General features: G+C 45.8%; 1 protein-coding gene across 4 annotated transcripts in view; it reads right to left on the reverse strand.

Moving 5' to 3' along the window:
- The window catches only part of METTL21C (methyltransferase 21C, AARS1 lysine), a 61,098-nt gene that overhangs the window by 11,109 nt on the left and 23,176 nt on the right, over window positions 1–26,813 (reverse strand). Inside the window, exon 1 of one of the 4 annotated variants that reach the window (XM_074989757.1) lies at window positions 22,788–23,226. The exons of 2 other annotated variants lie outside the window; for them this stretch is intronic. The gene's annotated coding sequence lies outside the window, so the exon portion shown is untranslated. Of the gene's footprint in view, window positions 1–22,742; window positions 22,761–22,787; window positions 23,227–26,813 lie in introns of those variants that run through there. One more of the 4 variants, XM_074989768.1, reaches the window with a different exon arrangement.

Here is a 26,813-nt window from a genome sequence, read left to right on the forward strand (position 1 = left end):
TAATAACTAATGAATTCAGTCTTAGTAAATAGCCAGAATCGATCACATCTTTAGATAGTTTAGCTTTGTAAGAGCAACTCAAATTGCAGTTCTCAGTCTGAATGAGATTATATTTTTGTCTGAAAATCTTAAACAGAAACACTCAGGCAAATGTACTTCCATGCATGGTCTTGATCATGTTTTATACTGACAAGAGTGTTTAGTTATTTTTACGTTGTACAAGCTACACGATGGATTTGGTTTTATAATTGTCAGGGAGGCAAGTATTTTAGTAGCATGAGTTTAATAATGCCATAGTTATACACTCATCCCTCATTTAACAAGTACTTTACTTACGAGTGCTCACTAAAATGAGGGACACGTATACCCACTTATGTTCACAAAATGAGTGAACTTCCCCCCATTTTTATGAGCCAGCTATGGGGTCCCTGGCCACGGGCAGGGAGACCCGCAGCCCCACGGCTGGCTTTGCTCTAGCCGCAGGTTCCCTTGTCAGGGGCAGGGAGACCTACAGCCCTGTGGCGGAGCCTTTTCCCTCCCTTCCCTCAGACATGCAGCTGGGGGAAGAAAGGGAGAAGGCTCTTAGCCTGGTTGCCTCCCCTGTGCTGGCAGGAACATGAAACTGACCATCCATGAGCTGATCAGTTTCCAGGTCCTGCAATCCATGGGGAGATTGGAACCTGCCTGCCCCTGGTTCCTAGCTCCTGCCACTCCGGGAGTCACAAAACTGACCAGCCCTGGTGGTTTCTGGCTCCCCTCCCCTTGCAGGAAAATTTGAGTTATGCAGTGGTTTCAGGAACAACCCCTGGGTAACTCGAGGGTTTACTGTATTAGTTCTCCCACCCACCCACCCCACAGAGCTCCCCCTCGGCCAGGTTTTAACCACCCGCCCCCAAAGTCCCCAACTGCCCCCAGCCTTAACCCCCCCCCCCCCCGCAGCCCCAAACTTCCCCCAGTCTTACACCACCACCCCACATCCCTAAACAGCCCCAGCCTTAGACACTCCTCCTCCTCACATGGCCTCTTCACTGGGGATGCTAGGCTGGGTGGCTCCCCCAGCCCTTATGCTCCCAGCAATTAATTCAAGTGTTAAGGTTTCAGCACCTAGGCATAAGGTAAGTGCTATCCCTAGTGATGGAAATAGCTGGCGTCTCCAGCAGCTATCCCTATTCATAGATATCTGCTGAGGCAGGAGTGTTAAGAAACTGCAAATGGCTTCTTTAACAGCCACATGCAGTTGGGAACTGCCCAGCTGGTGACCTTTAACAAACCTAATGAGACCCATGTTTGGGTCCCGACCCATAGGCTGGGAATCCCTGCTCTACAGACATACACTACCTCCTACTTCTGGTGCCAAACTAGTCAAATACATCAGAGAAGTACCAAAACTCAACTGGTTTATGTCAAGTTGCAAGCACTTGGAACAATCTGGAGACTTTTATATGTGTTTTAATGGGAATTTAGTGTCGCTCTCTTGAGTTTTCGCCTACAAGCAGAAATTTGGGAACCAATTGCGCTCATATAGCGAGGGATGAGTGTATATTAAAAACTACACTCTTCCAGAACTGTGTGAGACTTTAAACACAAGGCAGACAGAATGCACCTCCTAGCTTCAGAAAAGCACAAGACAGCATAGTATTGTGTTACTGTTAAATACCTTTAGCGCCATGTGGCTGCTTTGGGAGATATTCAGAATGTTGTACATGTTACATCCCAAACGTATTGTTGCATTCATACAGACTGAGCATTTATGTCCCTTGCTTGGTAACTGCTTTTTTTTAATACACAAAGGTCATGTCTACACTAGCCAAAAACTTCGAAATGGCCTAATGAAGCGCTGAAATACATATTCAGCGCCTCATTAGCATGCGGGTGGCTGCGGCGCTTCGAAATTGACGCAGCTCGCTGCCGCGCGGCTCATCCAAACAGGGCTCCTTTTCAAAAGGACCCCGCCTGCTTCGAACTCCCCTTATTCCCATCTGCTCATAGGAATGAGGGAACTTCGAAGTAGGCGGGGTCCTTTCGAAAAGGAGCCCTGTCTGGACGAGGCACGCGGCAGCGAGCCGCATCAATTTCAAAGCACCGCGGCCGCCTGCATGCTAATGAGGCGCTGAATATGTATTTCAGCATTTCATTAGTAAACTTCGAAATGGCCATTTGCATGGCCATTTCGAAGTTTTTGGCTAGTGTAGACGTAGCCAAAAGGAATAAGAAGTCAAGAAGAAAAGAGACACCAGTGTCTTTTCCTAATTTGGAAATCATTAACACTTTCACCTGTGCATCTATCTGATACTGTGTGTTTGAATGAAAGACCGAAGAGATGCATAATTCATGTATTTGAATGTGCAGTTTCATGTTCACTTTTAAATTCATGCCTTTTCTTGATGCAGACTCCCCAATACCCGTTAGTAGAGCTGATCAAAAAAAGGCTCGGGAAATTCTGAGTTTGAAATTTTGTTTCTTCCTGAATCAAAAGGTTTAAACGTGAAAGTTTTTCATTAAATGAAATACCCTGACATATGTCAGCTCTGTCATTCTTATTTTTATCATGCTATGCATTATTGTAACAGATGTCAAACAATAAGGTTGAAATGAAACATGTTGATAGTACCATGTCAAACATTTTAATAAAATTGAAGTGTTCCTGCAAAATGTTCTGATTTCGTAGAATCTGTGCTTTCAGGCAGAAAACAGTTGCATTCGCAATTTTTTACCAACTCTACACATTGATGTCAATATCTGGATTTCTTTGCACAGTGATCAGATAGACAAACACACACTTAAATATAAGTCTTGTAGCTCTAAAGTGTTTGAGTAAATTTACAAGAAGTACAGTTGGAATTGCTAGATTTTAGGAGTTCAATTATTCTAGTAGGAAAAGAGAGTTATAATGGAAGTACCTGCTTAATGATGTCTAGCATCACTACTGTGAGCCTAACATTTCAAAGATATGAGGACAATATTGGATTAATCTTAAGGTAACAATTTGTTGTCAGTAGAAATAAGCTTTTCCCCATAAATCTTTCATTTAAAAGTCCTGTAGTTAACTCTTTCCCCCTTCATTTGATTAGTTCAGAACTAGTTATTTAACCAAATGAAAATACAAATCAGATTATGACATAGATGAATGCGCAACGTGGTGATGACCACTGTTCAGCTGTGAACACAGCCCTTCCCTGATTTTTTTTTTAAACAGGAATGTCTGTGCATGAATCTGTATGCTACCATGTCTTAGGGTTGCATTCAATCAGTCAAAAGTCACTTCCAGTTGTACTTGCAGAAATGCGGTTGGATTATTATTTATTACTCCTTGAAAATGTAGCTCTTTCTGTTTGGACTTCAGATGCCAAACACAGGTAAGAAAATTCATTATTAAAGGCCCATGCAATAAAACTAAGCTCTCTTGCATTAAATGATGTTCTTAGAGAGAGTATGATCTAGTCCCAAATAAATGCTGGGAGAATTTGCTATAATGATAGATCTCCTGTCTGGTACTTGAATACACTGGGGTAAAACATAGCTGGAAAATAACTTGTCATCTTTACTGCTGCAGTGCAAATCATTAAAACAATGCTATGTTTGTCAGTAATTGGGTAAATTCCTCTGATGAGAGAGAACATCAGACAATTTTAAATTTAAGGAGGCATTAGATAACTGTAACATATTCCTTGTTAGTTGCTATCATAGGAATATTTAGGTACTTTCCCAACAGTGTTAGTTGAAGAACAGTTTTAGCATTACCTTCTTTAGCCAAGAGAGTTTGAAGTTCCCTGTGCATCTTTCCAGAACCCCTTAGCCTTTTTTATACAGACATGCACCTGGGAGGATTAACTCCCTGCTCACAAAGTCCAGCCAGTTGGAATACACTCTATTTAGGGTAGCATTACCAAACAGCACTCTTACAAACTTATTGTGTTACACTAAAATTTTTCTCATATGCAGAACAAAATAAAAAACACTGTCAACCTTACAAGTTCCAAAAATGTATATATGTCAAAAATGGAACCACTCATCAAATTCTGCTGATGCCTTTCTGATGACTTTTTAATTTTTTTTTGAAGTTTGAAACCATTCTAGGTCTCAACAGCATTGTCTGTAGCTGTCCTGTCCCTAACAGCCTTACAGGGTCTAACTAGTATGTCAATAACATGTGCAGTTATTTGGCTGCAGACCAAACAGAAAGGGGCGGGGGGTGTCACATGGCACTGAATCTGGGGGGAGTTAGAGGTCCATCAGATGAAAGGTTTAGGGAATCCGGCAGCCCAGTTAATAAAACTGTGCCTGCTTTCTGGCAGACTCCTTGACCCAGCCACTAAATGATGTAGGATGCGTATAATTTTCTTTTAGAGGGACTATGCAAACTTGTAACCCACGCTAGTCTGATCTAGGACCTACTCTAGTTACAAGCTACCCTTAAGATGAAGGAAATTAGCAAAAATAGATACTACCCTCCAATTACATAGCGGGTGCGTAGCTTTTGAAATTAGAGCTACAAATAGTTAAACTTCCATAACGTATAAACATTCGCATCTCTGAATATGTAGCAACATTTTGACTCTGTTAGATATCGCAGCTTTAAAGAACTTGGAAAGAAAACTGTATAGCCCTCTTCTTCCTTTATCCCTTCTTTCTTTTCACTTATACCAGAGATCTCACACATTCACCAGTAGGTGTCCTCAGTAGTTACACCAAATATTAAATATCTCAATGGAGAGTCAAGGAGGCTGAGGTAATTATCTTTTATTGGACCATCTTCTGTTGGGTGAGAGAAAAGTTTCTGAACTACGCAGAGCTCTTCGTCAGGGCCAGAAAAGGCACTCAGAGTGTCACAGCAAACTGCAAGGAGGGTCAGATAGTTTCACACACATATTTAGCACATATTATAAGGGACCATTCAAGGTAGGGCAAGCAAGGTATGAGGAAGAGCCCTGTGTGGCTTGAAAGCTTCTCTCTCTTGCCAACAAAAGTTGGGCCAATAAAAGACATCAGCTTAGTCCCATTGTCTTTCTAATGATCTGCAACCCCACTGCGTAGAAATATATCAGTTGGGGTACTGGAAGATCTCTCTCTCTCTCAACAAAAAAAAAAATGTACATTTAAGAGTGAACATATGGGCTATTTCTATGACATGGGAGCAGGTATTAAAACATGGGTATATTGACTGTTTCTTCACTGGTTGTTTTAACAGCCGCTGTATCTTTTTCCAGCCTATTTACAAACCACCGAACTTCAGGTAAGTTTTGCACAGGTAAGTGATAACAGAAGAGACTCTGAAACAAAAACTAGAGAGCAAAGCATGGCAGGCTCACTGCTGGACTAATCATTTTCAGACTTAAACTCTGTTTATTTTTAAAGTGATTTTTAAACTATGAATCCTGAGAGTGCTGTGAGATTGGCATTCTGCTCAGAGTTGAAGTTTTTGTATCTAGAGGCCTAGAACTGCCTCCAAAAGAATGGGGAGAAGCTCATTTATTTGGGGTAACAGTCAAGTCTATGAAATCACAAGGTAACATTTTTAGGAACATTCCAGCATTGGCAAAAGGACAGCCATCTCTCATAGGGTCACGTCCAAAAGGAAGGGGTTTTCTGTAACAAGTGCCCTGTTATTTAGAAGGGTAGCACTCCGGCTAAGCTCAGCTATGGGCTATGCATTGGAAGTTGGCAGATTTGATGCCCCTTAGGGATCTGTAGTTTGAATGAAATGCATTTTTTATTGGAGTTGGAGAGGAGAGGACTGTAACTCCGAGGCTGTGTCTACACGAGAGCCCACCATCAAAAGGGCAAAATCGAAGGCCAGAAATCGATATGCTTTTGAAAAAACACGACCACACGGCAAAGGTGCATCATGGTTCCAACCCCCTCTTTCGATGACCAGCCCATTATTTCGAAAGGCAGCGTCCACACATATACGACCGCTCTTTTGAAAGAAGGGAGGAGGAGATGCCGTGGACAGGGTCGCATGGCCACCAAGCCCTTCCGGGGCCCACAGCCGGATGCTGCCTTAAAGGGTCTCTGCACTAGCTGAGGTCCACCGAGCTGCCAGCAGCACCATGGCCGACGACACCCTGCTCCTGGCACTGGATGCCGACATCGTGGGCGCTTTTGCCTATATTTCCTGCAAGGTCACCACAGCCGCCCCCCCACGCCTTGGGAGACAGAACAGCCCCCCTGACAGGACAGACCCCCTCCCCCCAGCCTGCACCCCACCTGTGAAGCCACCTCAGCAGTATGGACTGGTGGGAGCGACTGGTTCTGTGGCAATGGGATGATGCCACCTGGCTCTGGAATTTTTGTAGGAGCCGGGACAACTTCCAGGAGCTGTGTCACGGGCTGGCACCTGCACTGAGGCACCAGGACACCACCATGTGGCCTGCGCTCCCCCTCGAGAAGCAAGTCATGACTGCGGTATGGAAACTGGCCACCCCAGACTCCTAACGCTCAGTGGGGCACCAGTTCGGGGTGGGCAAGGCCACTGTCAGAGCAGTGCTCATGGAGGTAAGCTGGGCCCAGGGACGGGGCCTATGGGGGGGCCACTGACTGCGGGGGGTGCTGGCTCGGAACACCCTGCCACACCTTCATGAGAGTGCATGGCTTCCCTCCCATGCAGGTTGTCCGTGCCATAAACGCCATGGTCCTGAAGCGGGTCATCTGCATCGGGGATGTGGATGCCATCGTCAGGGGTTTCTCCTCGTTGGGGTTCCTGAACTGCTTTGGTGCCCTGGATGGGATGCACATCCCCATCTGTGCCCCACCACACAGCACCAGCCGCTATATCAACCGGAAGGGCTACCACTTGGTGGTCCTCCAGGCCCTGGTGGACCACAAAGGCAGGTTCATGGACATCTACGTGGGCTGGTTGGAGTGAGCCCATGACACCAGGGTCTTCTGCAATTCCAGCCTGTGCTGGCGTATGGAGGCCAGCACCTTCATCCCCCAGCAGGAGATGCCGGTTGGGGACGCTACCATGCTGCTATGCATGGTTGCGGATGCGGCATACCCCCTGTAGCCATGGCTGATGCGGCCCTATACTGGCCATCTTGACCCCAGTCAGGAGGCCTTCAACACCCACCTCAACTAGGCTCAGCAGGTAGTCAAACAGGCCTTTGGGTGCCTCAAGGGGTGGTGGCAGTGCCTCCTCGCCTGCCTTGAGGTTGGGGTGCGCAATGTCCCACAAGTGGTGGGTACCTGCTGCATGCTCCACAACATCGTGGAGGGCAAGGGGAATGCTTACATGTAGGGTTGGGCATCTGAGGACACTGTGAGTTTCAAGCAGCCGGCGCTGTCGCCAGGTGAACTGTGATGGGGTCCGGATCTGGAAGGCTCTCCAGGTAAGCCTCACCTATGGGCCACACTGACCACGCCCCCGATGCCCACCCCTCACCGTCCCCCCCATCCATCCACCCCCACCACATGCACCACCACCACTGCACCCATGCTCCCCTGCCCCCCCAGAGGACATGGGCATTGGGGCACAATAAACATTTATAACTTAAACCAAAGACCAGTGTATTAGTTGAACATTTAGCTATTTACAGTGTGGGTGGGGGGACATCTCTGTATGCTGCAGGCTGGGGGATCCTGAACTGGGCAAGGGGTGGAGAGAGGCCTGAACCGAGAAGGGGGGGCAGGAAGTCCTGAACAGGGGTGGGAGGATGGTCATGGGCCTGAACCGGGAGGGTCATTCGGGCAAGGGAATTGTGAGCCGAGAGCCCCATCGGCCTTGGGATCCGCCCCCGCCCCCCAAGCGAGCTCCATGGCGGGGCTGGGATGGGGCAGGGAGCACTGGAAAATAGGGTGGGATAGCAGCAGGGGCATCGATGTTTGGGGTGGGGGCCTCTGTGCGGGGAGGCAGCTGGGGGGGGGTGTGTGGAGGGCTGGGAGCTGTGCCATATTGCCTACGTGCTCCTGCAGAGTCCTATGGATGCCCTCCAGGTGGGACGTGAACTGGTCCCACACCTCCCTCCACCACGCCAGGTTGGCCTGGCGGTGCTCCATGAGGTCTGCCTGGCAGAGGCTGGTGGGGTCATCTCCCATGTGCCGCTGTGACCACCGGCTGGACGCCTGCTGCGTTGGTGCGGCCGCAGGGGCCTGGCTCCTGTCCAATGCCTCCAGGGAGCTCTTGGGGACCGAGGCCGATGGGCTGTGTGGGCCTCGCTTGCTGCACAGAAGTGGAGACAGATGGCACGTCAGTCTCCGAGCAGGACCCCATCCCCCTGTCCTCCCTTGGACTCTGTCCCCCCAGGGGACCTGCCATGGTGGGCATGGCATCCATACAGCATTGCATGCGCACAGGACTTCTCCCCCAGGTGGGACCATACCCGGGTGGGGGCTGGCCTGTGGGTATCCCACTGGGCAACTGGGTGCTTGGAGCTGTCCACGGATCTGGGTGCTGGGTGCGTTAGGGGCTGTTACCAGCCGGGGTGTCTGGCCCTGGGCCTCCAGGCCTCTACCCAGTCCACTGGCAGGGGTGCCACCCCTACCCCACTGGCTGGGGTGCCAGCCCCACTGTGCACTTACCAGGGGGCCCAGGACGATCTCCAGTGATGCCCAGCTCCCCGTGGCCCGAATGGATGACCTCAAAGGAATGTCGATGATGAGGTCACCCTCATCAATGGACCACTCCTGGGTGGTGTCTGCCCCCTGGCTTAGGCTGGCTGGTCCTGGCTGCTCTGGCTTGGGCTGGTCTGGGGAGGTGTCCAGGACCTCTGGGGTGAGGAGTTGTCCCAGGGCCCCAGGATGGTGTGGAGCTCCCGATAGTAGGGGCAGGTGGAAGGAGCTGGCCCTGAGCGCCCAGCCTCATCCTGTACCCAGGCATAGCTCTGCCAGAGCTCCTTGACTTTGCTCCGGACTTGCTCTGGGGTCCATTCCAGGCGGCCTTGGCTGGAGAGTCCACGGACCAGGCGGGCAAATGCAACGGCATTCCTCCACTTGAACCTCATCTCCCAGAGGACCTCCTCCTCCTTCCAGAGGCCCCAGAGGTCTTGAAGTTCAGGGTCCATCCAGGAGGGGCCCCTTTTCTTCTTTTCTGGGACGGGCTCCTGGGGTCCCAGTGAGGACTTGAAGTGGGGGACGCTGAGGCTCAGGGGGCTGCCAGGAGCTGGCCATGTGGCCTGGGTTGTCATTGGGGGTGGCTGAGTAGCCGTGCGGTGAGGAGCTCGTGTGTTCATGGCTTGCCTGCTCTCAGCTTCCTGCCATGGGGTTTCCGGGTCCATGCGGCTTTAAGAGTGGCCGGACGCATGGGTCATAGAGCTCCACTCTGTGGGGCAGGGCGTCTCCATGCACCAGCTGGGCACCATCGTGAAGGACTCCTCTTTTGAAAGAGCAGGCCATGGAGCGTCTACATGTGCCTTCTTCTGATGTTGTTTTTTTGACAGGGGTTGCTCTTCCCACTACGGGATCGGCGTCCAGCTTCCGATGTCTGGGCCGCGCTCCTCCAATTTCTGATTGAAAGAGCGCATGGCACATGTAGACGCTCCCTCTGTTCTTTCGAAAGAGGACCGGTCTTTTTGAAATAACATGCACATGTAGACACAGCCCTAGTGCTGTTAATACTATTCACTGTTTAAGTTCCGGCAGTGTGCTTGCTGCCATACATGATTTACCTAGTCTATGATTAAAAAAATAAAATTAGCTGAGCTAAATCAATCTACAGGTTGTGTGAGCAGCACAACCAGATACTGTAGTGTAAGAATGGAGTGAAAAATAAAGTACAAGTTTACTCCAATTTGGCTTGTTTGTGTGAAGTGTGTTGGGATCTTCTCAAACGTACTCATTGTTCACATTTATTTGCCTCGGGCTTTCTGCAAGTAATTCTTGTTCTGGGGCCCATTCACAAGCATTTATCTGAAAATAGCTCAGCCTCTGAATTATTCTGACTGGACATGTAGGTCCCATGGGGTGAAATTCTCCATTAGGCAGAGGGCCAGCACAGGTCCCACATAAGCAGGGCGTAAACGGTGCCATTTTCCTTGTTCACAGGCTATCCGGAGAGGGTTGAAGTTCTCTCCCCAGCTGCATTTCAGTTCCCTGAATGTTTCCTGGGCAAGTATTTGCAGTTATGAGCTCAATAGTCCATTCTGCAAATATTTTTTACAGAACTGCTGTATCTGTGAACGTTCCTGTGTGTAAACTCATTTGCTAGACCGGGGAGAACAAAACCCAGACAGACTGGAAATTCAGCTAAGGCATATTTGTTATATATTCTAACAAATTTCTCAGCTCTAACTACCCACAAACCCAAATAATGGTGTGATACTCTAAAGTACTATTCCATTTATGCAGAGGGCAAATATGGGGACAACAGGTGACAAGCTTCTCCTGAACTCTGTGCCTGCCTGTATGGCCAAAGCATGATGGGCCACCTCTCAAAACACGGACGTTGAATAGAATAGGGGCACGCTTCACCCATTATAGATCAGACAGAAGATCAAGACTGTTCCCCAAGTGACACGTGCTGGGGATGGCAATGAGGGAAGTCAATGCTGGCCCATTACCCAAGGTTCGCTGTCCATACTGGGGTTCTTCCTTGCAGGGAAGTTTAGTGTACAAACACTGGGTGTGGTGGGAGTTCTCTCTGCTCCTCTTGGCCTGCTGGAGGTCTTGGGGCCCCTCTTGGATGAATGAGAAGAGGAGGTGTTGGGTCTCCTCAAGTAGACTCACCTCCCCTTGGCTGCTACTGGGCTGCTCCTTTCCTGAGCAACTGCTTCTCCTCCCTGACTGCTGATAGCACTGTGGGGCCCCAGAGCAGCAGGCACTCCTCTCCACCAGCAGCAGTTCCTTGACTACACTCTGCACCCACTGCATGCTGTCCCTGGGAGGTGAGCAATGGCCTGAGCCAAGGCTGTGATGCTGCACTGACACAAAGGTTACGTCTCCACAAGAGGGTTTTGTCAACCAAACCTGGGGAGCTTCCAGATTCCCAAGGAGTTCTGTCAACAGTAAATTGACAGAACACAGCTCTTTTGTCAACAGCTGTACCCTGCTCCCCACAAGGCACAACGCCTCCGTCGACAGAAAGCTGGTCTGGATGTTCTGGGGGACTTCTGTCTACATACAGGGCTTCCGGGACACTGGGCAGCCCTGTCTGCTGTGCTTCCAGTTGGCCATTTTGTTGAGAGAGTGGCGGAGCAGTCCAGTCACTCTCTGTAGGCAGAGCAAATTGGTCTTGAAATCCACTTGGCAGTTTGGCCACGATCTGTTGACGGTTTTGCCAGAAGATATCTGCTGACAAAAACTTCTGTTGACAAATCGCTGTAATGTAGGGCTGGAAGAATCTGATTTTGATCAGTAAAATGCTGATTTCACCATGTGCACACTGAGTGAAATTTACTGATTACAGTTTTATTTAAAGCTATTGACTTTGTCTTGTTTGCCATTTGTTGCTGGCAATTTGCTACGTGGTTCTAAAGCTTCACCTTTTTGAAACTCAACATCTATTGGCATTATAGAATTGTTTGACCCTTCCCACAATTTCCTGCAAGTGGGAAAACGTGAGGTGAAAGTACTGAAGGATAAACAATATCTCTTGCAATTACAGAAGAATAAAAATGGAATACTGCAAGCCCACCACACAGCCATTGCTAGCTCTGATTGGACAGTGGCAGCACTAAAAGGTTAGAAAGTATTCTGAGAGGCGCAGAGAAGATTCAGCATGGCATTTGGACATGGCCCATCCAACCCAAGCTCAGCCTTTATATCGCTTTTCAAATGGAAACTTCATCGTCCTCCCTGGAGGCCTTTTCCCCACACTCCAACTCAATCTTCTCCTCATAACAGGTGACCTCCTTGGTGAGTGGTCTGGATATGGTTTCTTTGGCAGCCTGTCAGTGTTGCTACTTGGACTTGAGTGGAGGTCCATCTGGGTACAGTTTCAGTATGGGTGTCAGACTGAGAAGTGGACCTCGAGCTGACAGGTCTATATCTGATACTAGCATCCCAAGTCATCCAATCTACAAATATTTTTGTATGTTGAGTAATAAAACATATGTCACAGGAATAAAGTATTTCAGGAACTTGGCCTACACCCTGATTTACATAAATAACCACCTCCTCAGTCTTGTCTACATATAACAACATTGGCTCTTCTATGTGAATCTAAGCAGCCCAGGCAGTGATTTGAGACTGTAAACCAGGATGCCTCTAAAAGAAACCTTCCCACTGTTGTTAGAGGTTACCCAGCAACAGAGCTTTTACAAAAGACAATAGCTATTTACTGTGCTTTCTTGACGTCATAGAATAGTCAGGAATTACCTTTAGGCTGGGCTATGGGAACTTAGTAGCACACTCAAATTAATTGCTTGCTTAGATTTATATCCACAAAGGCTTTCCCTGCCCTCAGAGAGTGTGCAGAATAGAAAACCTTGCCAGGACAGCCATCAATCTTTAGAAACTGCTTCCATTTTAGTCTTGTTAAATTATATTTAATGTTTCCATCTCTATTTAATCAGGCTTGCTCCTGAGTGCATAAAATGTGCTAGCCAAAGAGGGAGTACAGTGGAGTGTGAACAAATAAGTCATTGCTCTAATGTGTCTTTCTTATTATTATTTGTGTTGCTGTAGTGTGGAGCCCCAAGATGTTGAGCAAAAGAAGAGAGCAGGCTGATAAATGTTCCAGCCTTTGTGCTACTAATAGGAGCTCTTTAGCATGTTTCATTATCAGCTCCTGCTTTTCATTAACCACTGGTTGTGTATTTAATGGCTGTGCAGTATTTGATTTGGAATAACCACGCTGCAAGCTTTTTGTGCCTAGCAAGCAAGCTCTTTAGGAACCCAGAGCTAGCGCACTTGCACTCAGGGCAGAAACCAGTGTTGTGGAGAAGGCAGATGAAATTTACCTTTCTACTCCCATGAGCCGCAAACCTTATTCTATGGCTTAAGGGCCTCTAAATCAGGGGTGAGCAAAGTGGTGGGGGGGGGGTCTCCTCGGGGAGGGTGTGAAATACCATGGGGGGGGTGCAGCGTGATTGGCTGCTGCATCTCAGGCTCATCCATCGCATTAGAAATGTTGACCTGTGTTACTGTTTTCATGTCCGTGTATTCACATTTATATGCAGATTCATGAAGTTTATATTCTACAGACTAATTGTCTTACACACGCAGACATTTCGGTTGGTTTGGATCCCATTGGACAGGTTGGGAGCGGGGGGGGGACTGCAGGGATGAAAATTGGGGCCTGACATCCAGTGGGACCCTGCTCTAAATTCCGCCGTGGAGAGTGTTCCTTAGGGCGTGCTCCACCTGCCGGGGCTGGCTAGGGTGCAGTGCGTTCAGGCTCTGATTTTCTTTCCTGCGCTCCCGCCCAATCACACCTCCATGCCTGACAACAGACCCCGGGGGTAAATGGGGCAGTTGCCCCCTGGCCTGGTGTTTCAAAGGGGCCTGGAGTTCTGGCCACCACTGCTGCCAAAGCAGCAGCAGCTGGAGCACTGGGCCCCCTTGAGAAACCATGGCAGTGCTGCTCTGGCTGCACATGGCTGGTAGGGAATGGGAGATGGGGCCAGTGCCATGACTGGGACAAGACTGCAAGCTGACTGCCCTTGATCCCACTCTTTCTGCCCTTGGCCCCGTCCCTTCCAGGGAGCAGAGCTGGAACCCCCTTCCACCTTGCCAGGGGGCCTGTGGCGGCTGTTGGCCCTGCTGCCTAAGCCAGTTTTGCACCACACAAAACATCAGAGCAATGGGGACTGAGCCAGAATGTGGCCTCTGAGGTTTAGAGCAAGACCTGTATTCACATGCATTTGGCACAGGCACCACTGAAACAAATACTAACAGAGAGGGAGCCGTGCTAGTCTATCTACTATCAAATCGAAAAAGCCGTTCAGCAGCACTTTAAAGACTAACAAAATAATTTATTAGCTGATGAGCTTTCGTGGGACAGACCCACTTCTTCAGACCATAGCCAGACCAGAACAGACTCAATATTTAAGGCACAGAGAACCCAAAATAGTAAACAAGGTGGACAAATAAGAAAAAAAATTATTACTATTTTGGGTTCTCTGTGCCTTAAATATTGAGTCTGTTCTGGTCTGGCTATGGTCTGAAGAAGTGGGTCTGTCCCACGAAAGCTCATCAGCTAATAAATTATTTTGTTAGTCTTTAAAGTGCTACTGGACTGCTTTTTTGGTTTTGAAATAAATACTGTGTGTTATAAAATCCAGACATTTCTTTACCGGGGTCATTTCCTTGCTCCCCACACCTCTGGGTGCCTCTGTTTCCAGTACAAACACCCTCTCCCATTGGCCCCTCAGGATGTGACACACACATTTCGGACTGCTTTACATTCACTTATAAGCGCTGTGGACAGAGCTTAGAAGCGATGCGTAAGTGCAAAGGGGCCAAGATACATATTACATGTAAAACAGTGGGGTCCAAATTAGCTGTTACTATTTCAAGAAAGAGACCTGGGATAGTTCTCTGAAAACATCCACTCAATGTGCAGCCGCAGCCCAAACAGCAAACGCTGCCATGTACATTCAGTCAGGGCATTGTACTTGAACATGCAGGGTCTGTTGATTCATCTTCCCAAATTTCCAATTTTAGGCACAGTATGTATTCTCTCAGATGTCACAAGTGGCTGAAGCATTGGGGGGAAATCAACTAGACCATTATGTTGCAATTATTTTTTCTTATAATGAGAATTTAAATATTTTTATATTTTGTTTTGCCTTTCCTGGAATGCAGCCAACAAGGAGGATGAAAGTCCACCTAGAAATGATTGTGCCATCTGTTGTCAAACAGCTGCAGAATGGCAATTTTGATACTTTGATGGGTGTTGTGAAGGGAAGGGATCTGCCTTGGCACAGATAGTTAACTTATTAGTGGCTTTAAAAAGTATCACCGGCACTGGAACTGCACACAGAGGTCAAAAGGTCAAAGTTCGGCCCTCCACCTTGGAAAGGTTGCTGACCCCTGGGATAGACAATAAGACAGAAAATATATCACTTCTCCAAAAGTCGATGGTACACTCACTTCTTGAATACTATGTACCGATGTGATTGTTCCATCTCAGAAATGATATATTGGAACTGAAAAAAGTACAGAAAAGGAAAACAAATTGAAGACAGATTTGGAACAGCTTCTATATGAAGAGAAATTAAGAAGGCTGGGATTTTTCAGGTTGGGAAAAAGATGGCTGGGGGGATATGATAGGATTCTATAAAGACATGACTGGGGGGAGAGAAAGTAAGGAAGGAAATGTTATTTCTATAGGCATAAGGGGATTTCAATGTTGGCAGGGTCCCTTCAAAAAGGACTCCCATGTGGACAAACTGTGGGCAAGTGAACTGCGGCACATTTGAAGAACGGCAGCCAGCAGCATGATAATGAGGTGCTGAATATTCATTTCAGCACCTCATTAGTATTCGTTGATTTGGCCATTAGCATGGCCATTTCAAAGTTTTTTTTATAAGTGTAGACACGGCTACATTGTGGCAGCTGGACTTTGTGTGAATTTAAACTCTTTCGATTTAGACGTTTTAGATCACCTGTGAATTTGACCCATTGCCCTCACGTTCAGAGTATTACCAGAAGAAACAAATACATCTGCAGCTGAAATCCTACTAGTTTGTTAAAACACCACACATTTTGTTGATTTTGTAAATGATTAAGAGACAAGACTTGGCTAGCACAAGATTTTTGTGTAGTTCACTTTTCAAAGCCTGAAGCCATTCTGTTTGAGGAATGATATTCGGGAGATCTGCATTTTTCTTAGTCTTCCCCCTTCCTGCTCTATAGGTGCAAGAGTTTCTTTGCAGTTGTTGATTTAGCTTTTCTCTTGCATTCTTTTCCCCAGGTGCTTTCTCCTTGCTATGAACTTTGCCATCATAGGCTTGTCCTGGGTGCAGATACTTTTCCTTGGGAAAATACTTTAACAGAGACCTGCGGCTTATATGTAGCATATGTATACGATTCAAATACAGTTAGATTCAGGCACAGTCTGAACCTTACATAAGGTGTTCCATATCCTGCCTTAGTACTACCCAGTGCTTTTTTGGTTAAAAAAAAAAAAGAGGAGCTGGTACAGCTCCTTGTGTCCAGCCCTGGGATGCTGGGGCTGCCAGAGGGCAGGTGGGGGGCTCCAGCTCCCAGCCCTGCACTGTTGGGGGGGCCAGCAGGGGCTCCAGCTCTCAGCCCGCTCTGACAAAAGGTGATGGTATGCCATACTGGCATGTACCATCACAAAAATAGCACTGGTCTTACCTCTTGTTTTTACGCATTTTATTTCCCAGCTGGTTATTTTAAAATGGACACAAAATCTGCTGCTTTCCCTTTATAGCAAAGGAAAAGATCCTGATCCACCTTGGAAGAGCCTGTTATGAACCTAAGGTTAATCTACCAAACTGGGAATTTTATTACTTTACCTCATTATATCTGAGGCTTGTTATGATCTACCAAAATAGAGGAAACTGATCTAAATCTTAGGATCACTCCAGTCATCAGCATCAACTAAGTAATTTGATCTATAATTCATGCCATGTTGAAGAACTGATTGAAGATGAGAGGAGTTTTTTCAACAACTTTTTTGTTAGGATACTAAATAAAATATTCGCAATGAGTTAGGGTTCACTTAAGATTAAGTTCTGCAGTTTTTACTCAGTCAAAGCGCATGAGTAAAGGATGATCTAAGAGGTGAATAGAAAGGGATGCAAAATATAGTTGATAATGCACAACAGGGGTATCCACTGCTGCTTTTTTTTTTCTTTTGTAAAAATATAAGAGGAGCCGGTACTCAGCAGCACCCTCATCCTAGCCAATCCTACAGCTAGAGACGCCAAGTTGCCAGTACTCAGTACCAGCAAATAGTAGCACAGTACAGAATCTGTCATGTTTTCCTTGTGGTTATGAAGAACTGCGCTTTCTTTTTTTCTTTTAAGAGAACAATAACTGAACCATCACAAGTTTTTATCACCTTTAACCGAAACAATTTTTCCCAACAGAAAACTTTGTAAGTACTTACTAATCAGATACGTTTTGAGACAGTCATTAGGTGTCACTTGACTTTATTAAAAAGCACCAGATGGAAGAGTTGCTTCTAAAGTGGTAGATGCCTTCAAAACCATTTTCTGAAATACGTGGCAGTACTGGAGCTCATTTGATTCAAATACAAAAGACATCAGAGATCTGCTCCAACTACTGCTCTCTGCAACCAAATCCCTGTGGGAGTTCTGCACTTGGAGCAGATTAGGTCCCAAAGCTAACATTATTATGAGAGAGATGTGAACTCTTCAACATTAAGACCAGTTGAAATCCTGCCCTAATGAAGTCAGTGAAGTTTTTGCCATTGGTATCAATAGGCCTAGCACATATTTGGTGTTGTATAAAACGTTATCCTCTGCAAAGATAACAACAGGGTGACAACTTTCACCTGGATGTCTTCAGTTGATAAAGCTGTATGTACACTACAGGGAAGATCAACCCTGCCACAGATGAGTTAGCGCACCGAGTGGGGATGTGCTAAATTCAATTTACAAGGCAGCCCTGTCAACTGCGGTATTCCTGACACACACTATTGCTGCGTTAGGTGTACAGGAAGTTAACGGGAGTGCAGGCTTCTATCGACCTCCCTTAGTGGAGACACTGCAAAAGCCAGAATTAAGATACATCCACTTTAACTACGTAATTAACATAGATGAAATTGCATGACTTAATTCGACCTTCCCCTGTAATGTAGACCTGCCCTCAGAAATACAAGCAATATGTATATTATAGTCTATGGGAAGTATCGTTTACACCTTATGGTTGCCACTTAAATAAATCCCTGTGCACTGTTATAAATGTGGGGCTGGATGAATAGCATTAGCAAAGCATATCAGAATTTGTCCTCAAATTACAATTCTCTGGACGGGTATATGGAAAATTAGAACTACATCCTGCTGTGAGTCTTGTATGGTTGTATTTTTGGAGTTGTGAGCATTGTTAGCTGCATCCCGTATCACAAAAGACAGTGTCACATATTTGCTTGCAAAAACCAACCTTTGGGTTCATGAATTGCAAGGCCAGAAGGGACTATTGTGACCTCATGTATAAACAGGACAACACTCGGGCAGGTGTGGGGAACCCCCATTCCACGGTCTGGATCCAGAGCACAGTTTGTCTGGCTCTGGACCCTGAGGCTTGGGGCTCCTCTTCCACAGAATCCAGCCCACGGCAGCATGGAGGGTTTGGAGCCCTGAGCCTCACTGAGTGGATCATGCAAGCCGCGGTACAGATCCAGACCACAGGTTCTGCTGGGACCTGGGAGACAGGAGGCGGCTCCAGTCCAATCAGATTCCAGCCAACCAGAGCACCAGAGGGCAGTGCCTGGGCACAGAGACGAAGGGGCACAGAGGCATGTGTGTCCAGGGGGGGGAAATTCAAATTTGATTTAAAAATTGCCACAGTGAACAATTCGTCACACCTTGGGTAAGTTTTCCCAATGCTTAATTACCCTCACTGATAAAAATTAACAACTTATTTCCAGTCTGAATTACAAAGGTGATGCTTATTTGCCCTTTCCTATTTGCTCAGAGTAGCAATACCCGTGTTGGCTTTATTTCCACCTCCATCTGCCTAGGACCATTCTTTTAAGGTGCAGAACTTGCTATCACTCTCCATGCTTGAGATGGGGGCTACACCTTATCTCTACCCACAAACAGGGTGAAGCAAAATTTGGCAGCCTGTAAGATAGGTGTCTTGTTGTGCCACATACAGATCACTCTCAGACACCTGAGATCTTCACTGGCTGCTTATCAGGCAGAGTTGAAATGTTGGTTTTTGACGTCTAATCCCCTGAATGTTTTAGTTCTCGCATGCCTGAGGGCCCACCTCTCGCACCTCTGCAATCAGCAGAGGTGCATGAGCTCTCTTGGCTTACTAGAGGTAGCTGCAGGCAAGTGCTCTCCAACAGGTGCTTTTTGGCTTCTGAATGTGCCTGCCCCACTTGGCATGAAATAGCCTAAATTGGACTCTTTTGTGTGCACAGCAACACCCATCTAGTTTGGAAGGGCGGGAGAACGGTTTCTTAGTATTTGCATCACTTAAAGCTGAACGTATCAGTTTCCTTTCAGCAGAGCAGAATATTTGTTTTCAGCGTGACGCATTCTGAAGAGGCGACGAGAGAGAAGCTGCAGAAGAGCAGCCCTCAGACTTGAGATGGGCTCTTGGCAAACCTCATTTATGCGGTTTGTGGTCAATCCAACTTATGCAGCTCGTGGATAATGTCCTGGGAATGGTCCAGATGAAACAGAATTACGTTATCTGGAAAATACCAGGAATAGATAAAGCTGTGCCTGGCAGTGTGTGAGGTCAATCGGAATAATTATTTTGGGATGACTCTTTAACACTGGTATGTAAAGCCCCTCCCCTCCACTCCGAATGACTGCTTCACTACTTTTCAGGCAATTCCGAGTTTTTACTCCTGGGCTTCCATCTGCAAATCAGAAAGCCCCAACCTAAATAGGGAAATGGCAGCGGTTCAGTTCAAGCCATCCAGAGTTCAGAGATGCCTCTGACTCAGCAACAGGATCTTCAGTCAGACTTTTCTAGTCATGGCTTATGCAGAGCTTCAGTGATATGTTGAGGGGCACTTTGATGCCAGACAGAGCTTGGGGGCTGGGAGGAAATTCTAACAATTCCAGTAAAACTGCCACGGGTTAACAAAAATCTGCAATACTGGAGTGGAGAGAGGCCAGCAAAAGAGACCTGCAAGCAAGAAGAGTAAAACACCATTTGGAATCTGGCCAAGAGACTAAACATTGGCAGTTGCACAGCCGGCAGGCAAAACAAACGGTAAAATAGAGGGGCTTGAGGGAGGTCACTTTAAAAGCTGATCCTTATAGCTCTGAGAACTGTTCTCCACCTCGCAGCGTCCTAATCTAGCCCCAAATATGTGGCCTTTCAAGCCACACTTACACTGTAAGGGCAATGATTCTGGCTGAGCGGCAAGCTGCCCAGTTTTGGGGAAAGGATTAGCCTGTCCCAGTGGGCCAAAGCCTCTGGGAGTTACATTATGCCCCAAAAGGAAGTCAGGTTACATGCATGAGGTCTCTACCTTCTTTGTGCCACAACACAAAGTCGGGACAATTTGCTGCCACTGCTCCTGGAGGTGTTTTCTTCACAGCTGGTGAGACTGGAAGAGTTCCATCAACACCGTCTGGGTGTGAAGTGAACATTATCCCAGATTACCGAAGTGTCCCTTTCAAGGACCTCCCATGAGCATCGCTGTAGTGATTCTTTGGTGTATTTGTTTTCCTTTCTCCCAAGTGGACAGGAATGGGACTGTCTGTAAGAGAGAGCCTGCCAAATTCTCGAGTGAGCCATTTTTAAATACTTTCCTGTCTGACTTGCTGATGTTCAGTTAGCTGTGGAAAAACCTTCCCTAGGGAAGATGTATGACTCTCTGATTCCTCACTACCACACCCTCAGCCCAAATGCAGTGCACATACCCTGTGATGGGCACTTGCAGACAGGATACATCTCTTCAAGCAATGCTCAGCCAATCAAGAGGAATTACATCTTCAAACAGAGCGGCTTCTAGTGGTACAGGGGGATGGATCAGTTGCTATTTTACATCAGTAGTAAAGGCTTCTATGTGTATTTATTGCAGAATAATCCATTTATTTTGCAGAGAAAGAGTTAATTAATAATTTGGCTGTTTTCTCTAAAATTGTTGGCTAACATTCAAATAAGTTTCTAAATTCAGAAGTACTGCCTGTCTCTGAAAGTCAAATATCTACCTGCTCTCTTTAATGAGTCTAGACTTACTAGTTAAAAGAGATAAGTCAACTTTTTTTAAAAAAACGTTTTTTCATTGAACCTCTAAGTAACATTACAATATAGATTCCTCAAAGGAGCAGTTTATCACTCCGTATAACAAGCTGTCAAGTTAAAAGTATGTTAATGATAACAGCATACTGGGATACATATTGGATAATTCAGCATTACAACAAGAATGTTATCTAAATTATATCTGGTGTTGTGAGTCATTGATTGTCTCTTTCTCTTGTCCCTCTCTGTGCCACCGAGATGGTGTGGACATTTTTGAACTCTGACAGACAGTAACACTGAATTGTGATATGAGGCAAACCAGCTGTTTTTCTTCATGCGAGCATCTAGGGAAGGAGAAAAAGGATCCAATGTATGAACTTATTCAGGCCTTTGAATATATTTAAAGAAGAGATCAAATCTGGTAGCACTGCATTTGGGGAACAGCTTGTTTGGAGAATTATTTGTACACTATCCCCAGGACACTGTAGTGTTACGCTGACTAACTTGTGCTATGTTCTTTCTGTTCTTGGACCCACGTTGAAATGTGCTACAATGCTTGCTGTGAGCCATGTTCTTGCTGTTTTGTGCAGGAAGGTCTGTTGGAACTCCTTGGGTGATCACAATACGCTGTGTTTTTCTATGACACAATTCATTCATAATTTTGGAAGGATGGCTGGAAGGGTAATACTGTTATTTGAGTTTTATCTGATCTACAGACAATATGTACCATAACTAAGAATGCCTCGTATCAAAATTTGCCTGCTACACTCACTCAGAAGTCCTGACTCAGGCCTCAAATCTTAAAAATCTCATGGTTTTAAACTAAAAAACAATATAAATGATAGATTACATTCTTTTTATTTGCCTTCTAAAAAGTCTCAGAGGGGTAGCTGTGTTAGTCTGTACCTGCAAAAACAATGAGAAGCTGTGTTACACCTCAGAGACTAACAGATTTATTAGGGCATAAGTTAGTGGATGTTATATGATATCTGTCATCAAGTGCTAGCAATGCCCTTGTATGGCCATGTATAGTGCCAGCAATGCCTCAATGCTATGTATATTGGCCAAACCGGTCAGTCTTTGGGCCAAAGGATAAATGGACACAAATCAGACATCAGGAAGGGTAACACAAATAAACCTGCCTGGGAACACTTTAACCTAGCTGGTCATTCAGTAGGGGATTAGAAAGTAGCTATCCTTCTTCAGAGGAAATTTAAAACCCAATTACAAAAGGAGACAGCTGAACTGGAGTTCATTTGCAAGTTCAGTTAGAAATAGTTTAGGACTGATTAAGGATCTTGATTGGTTAACATGCCACAAAGACAATTTCCCCTCTCTTGATAGTCACTTTTCCACAACAAATGCTGCCAATGAGACACATTCACCCTGATTTGATTAGACTCATTAACTCTGGTCCTACACTCGACAAGTATTTCTTTTGTTTTCTGATATATACTCTGCCTCTCTAAGGCTACGTCTACACGTGCCCCAAACTTCGAAATGGCCACGCAAATGGCCATTTCGAAGTTTACTAATGAAGCGCTGAAATGCATATTCAGCGCTTCATTAGCATGCGGGCGGCAGCGGCACTTCGAAATTGACGCGGCTCGCCACCGCGCGGCTCGTCCAGACAGGGCTCCTTTTCGAAAGGACCCCGCCTACTTCGAAGTCCCCTTATTCCCATGCGTTGATGGGAATAAGGGGACTTCGAAGTAGGCGGGGTCCTTTCGAAAAGGAGCCCCATCTGGATGAGCCGCGCGGCGGCGAGCCGCGTCAATTTCGAAGTGTCGCTGCCGCCCGCATGCTAATGAAGTGCTGAATATGCATTTCAGCGCTTCATTAGTAAACTTCGAAATGGCCATTTGCGTGGCCATTTCGAAGTTTGGGGCACGTGTAGACACGGCCTAAGTTCCATTTCAACTCATTTGATGAAGTGGGCTTACCCAGGAAAGCTTATGCCTTAATAAATCTGTGAGTCTCTAAGGTGCCACATGACTCACCATTGCTTTTTATTGCTTGTGCAGTTCTGAATCTCTAGGGCTCACTTGGATCACATTTTCAACATCCTCCCTGAAATCAAAAAGGTACAAACTTACTTTTTTATAAAAATGAAAGCAGAAACTCTCCTGTTATCACTTGCCACCAATGATGGGGTATTTAAAAATCCCACCAAATATTGCAACGCTGATTATGAAGTTGTAAGAGTTGGCAGCGGTGTAATTATCTGAGCTAAATTTGAGGCATCCAATGACTTTCTCTGAGATAGTGAGGGGTTATGGTGGGTGGGGAGGGAGGAATTTTAGGGGAATTGGAAATAGTGAAGATGAAGATGAGGAAAATTAATTCTTCTGTTGCTGCACTTAGGAGTCTTGTAAGGCTACTTGTTGAAACTCCAATGTGAAAGAAACAGTAAAGGATCAGTTCCACCCACTTCCATTAATGTAACAGTCACAGGCTGTGTCCACACTAGCCAAAAACTTCGAAATGGCCATGCAAATGGCCATGTCGAAGTTTACTAATGAAGCGCTGAAATACATATTCAGCGCCTCATTAGCACGCAGGTGGCCGCAGCACTTCAAAATTGATGCGGCTCGCCGTTGCGTGGCTCGTCCAGATGTGGCTCCTTTTCGAAAGGACCCCGGCTACTTCGAAGTCCCCTTATTCCCATCTGCTCGTAGGAATAAGGGGACTTTGAAGTAGGTGGGGTCCTTTCGAAAAGGAGCCCTGTCTGGATGAGCCACGCGGCAGCGAGCTGCATCAATTTCAAAGTGCCGCGGCCGCCCGCATGCTAATGAGGCGCCGAATATGTATTTCAGCGCTTCATTAGTAAACTTCGACATGGCCATTTGCATGGCCATTTTGAAGTTTTTGGCTAGTGTAGACGTAGCCACTGTGTCAGAGCAATCCTTTCCTCAAACTATTAGGAAGAATTACTATACTTTGCACAAATTCTAAACAATTATCTGTATTTCTGATGGCACAGATGAGTCATACTTTGCATATTCAGTGCATCATCAAAGGCTGAGTACAGCTGATGTCGCTAACAAGAAAATTATGTTCTGCATCAACCTGGATTATATTTAAATAGGGTGGGGAAAGGGGAAATAGCCAAAGTTCTCACTGATGCATCCCGAGAATTTTTTTAACCCAAATTATGCCCATATTGTGCCTTTTCTGTTTAAATATGTACGTGGGTTGTGTGCGCTATTCAGAGCAGGAGCTGAATCTCTTTCCTACTGGTATTTCTGAGGTATCTCAGCACAATGAAGTAATTAAAATAGCACTGACCATGTCCAAAATGGAAACAGTTTACTTTAGGTCACTGTAAGCAGGTCAGATTGGTGTGGGATGTCACTGGCTGTGGAAAGGCCTCATTTGAGATCTGAGCATAAACAGCATTAGGCCAGGGTTACACTCTAAACTTACATCAGTAGAACTATGTCGCGTGCATTGTGAAGAATCCACCCCCTTGGGTGACACAATTTTACCTACCTAACCTTCAGTGTAAACAGCACTGCTGGGGGAAGGTCTCCTCTCACTGACATAATGACCACCTCATGCAGAGGTGGATTAACTATACCAACAGGAGAATTATTCCTATCACAGTAATAGTATCATCACTGAGGCACTGGGTGGGGGGTGCAACTGCATTGGTGCAGCTGTGCCAATCTAGTGTTCTAAGCATAGCCCGGCCCTTGAACTCTGCCTATCTCCACCAGTAAGATCTCCTAGGTAGACGCTTTCTCTTTTGCTCCCCACACTAAGGGCTTTCTTCTCCTTGAATCATACCCAGGTAACAGGACAATATCTCAGTTGTCTGTTGAAGGAAAAGAAAGACAGTGAACACTGAGAAGCATAAGTGAATGAATAATATGTCTAACTGGAGATTGGCTGTGTAGAGACAAGGCAACACAGTAGTCTTGCAGTAGACTCCTAACTCTGCCATGAAGCCTCTACAGCCTCCAAGCCAATCCCAAGTCTGGATGAAAGAGGAGGGTTGGTCAGATGAGTGTCAATGTGCTGACCGTGAAACAACAATATGAATTAAATCTGCTGGCAGTACGACTAAATGATAAAACATGCCGGCTTGGACATCGCCCAGACAAACAAGGTCTGAGACACTAAGCGAGTGATCGGGGTTGGGTCGATAAATTGGCAACTGAAAGAAAATTACAACTACCACTTATGTTATCAATTGGAACAGGAAAGATAGAAGTACCATTCAGCAGATATTGGCACTAAGACTGATGGAGAAAGCTCAACAAAAGAACAAGAACATATACACTTGCTTTGTCAATTTTCAAAGGCATTTGACAGTATAGATCAGAAAGTGACTTGGGCAGTGTTGGAGTCATACGGAGAGGATAGCAGACTGATACGGTTGTTGAAGGATATCAGTGACATGCAGAAGCAGCAGTCAGAACATGGGGGGAGTTGAGAAGTTGGTTTAAAACAAGTAGAGGTATGAGACAAGGAGATCCAATATCACCACGTATCTTTATCACGCATCTGGAGAGAGCAATGGACAAGATCCAGGAAGAGGTAGAAGGAACATCTGTGCATGGGAAAAGATTAACAACTTGAGGTTGACGGATGATACAGTTATCATTGAGGAAGATGAGGAGAAGCTAGCCTAAACAGTGCAGGTGCTAAATGAAGAAGGGAAGCAGTACGGACTGATTATGAACATTGATGAAACAAAAAACGGTACTTGGAGATAAGGAAATATGAAGGAAGATCAGTGTAGAAGGTATTGAACTAGAAAATGTAGAGAAATTCACGTATCCGGGGAGCAACATAACATATGATCTAGACTGTCAGAAGGAAATAGCGACTAGAATAGTGAAAGCAAGAGCGAGTTTGAAGGTGATGGACAAGATCTGGAAAAGCAAAGCAATTAGCTTAGGAATAAAGCTGAGTGTCTTGAAAATGTGTGTATTCAGCAGCATGTTGTACAGATGTGAGACATGGATGATAATGAAAGATTCGAAAAGAAGAATATTGGCATTTGAAAGGAGTTGTTATAGAAAGATTCTGAGAATAGGATGGATACAGAAGGTCACCAATGAGGAATTATATAGGAAGATACAGTTGAAAGAGAATCTGCTGCAGAAGGCTATAAAATGGAAGATGCAACTATTTGGGCATATTTGCAGAATGAACGATGAACGAAAAATCAAGACCCTGGTATTCAACATAATGGACAGTTTGAATAGGAGAGGCAGACCCCACAGAGAATGGGTAGATTATATAGTAGATTGGTGTGGAGCTAGTCTACAGAAACTAAGCCACTCAGCAATGGGCAGGGAAAGATGGAAAGAAAAAGTGAGAGAGGCATCAGACACCAATGGGCTCTGAACCCACAGTTATTGATGATGATGAGTGGACTCCTGAATGTAATTTTGAAGTTATTTGCAATGTCTTTTGACCCTTAGTTCTGATGTTACAATGTCATATTTACACTAGGGTTTAACAAACCACGCATGCTACTGGGATTTCAGTTAAACTCCTGTGAGCATTGCCTCAAAGTTTCCTGATTCTCTGCCAGTTTTGTAAGGTGGAGACTAAGTGGATTGCTCCTGCCCGTCAAAGACAATCCCTTTTTCAGGCACACTGTTAGTAGCTTAGGCTATGTCTGCATTATATGATAAAGTCGATTTTAAGGCAGTTAGCTTGATTTTACTTTGTCACTGTGTTCACTATAAATACCATTAGGTTGATTTTACAGAGCACTAAGGTCAATATTATAACACTGTTGAAAGTGACTTGGCGTAGCGTCAAGTTTGAATTTAAAGGTTTGTATTAAGGCCAACGTGGAAATGCCATATCATTAAATTGACTTTATTAGCCTCGAGAGGTGTCCCGTATGTGTCCCACTATGCCCCACGGTTGTCTGCTCTGGCTGCTTCCATCTCTGCTGCTCTCTAGGTGCACAGGAATTAGGCAACAGGAAGCTTGTGCATGTGAATGCTGTACCAGGACTCCCATGGCAGTTAGGTAGTGTGGTCATGCTTGTATGAGAGGCTCAGAAATGTCCTTCTTTACTATAAACCCATTAAAAAGAGAAGATT

This window comes from Carettochelys insculpta, chromosome 1, assembly GCF_033958435.1.
Source record: "Carettochelys insculpta isolate YL-2023 chromosome 1, ASM3395843v1, whole genome shotgun sequence".
In the NCBI taxonomy this organism is placed as follows: Eukaryota; Metazoa; Chordata; order Testudines; family Carettochelyidae; genus Carettochelys; species Carettochelys insculpta.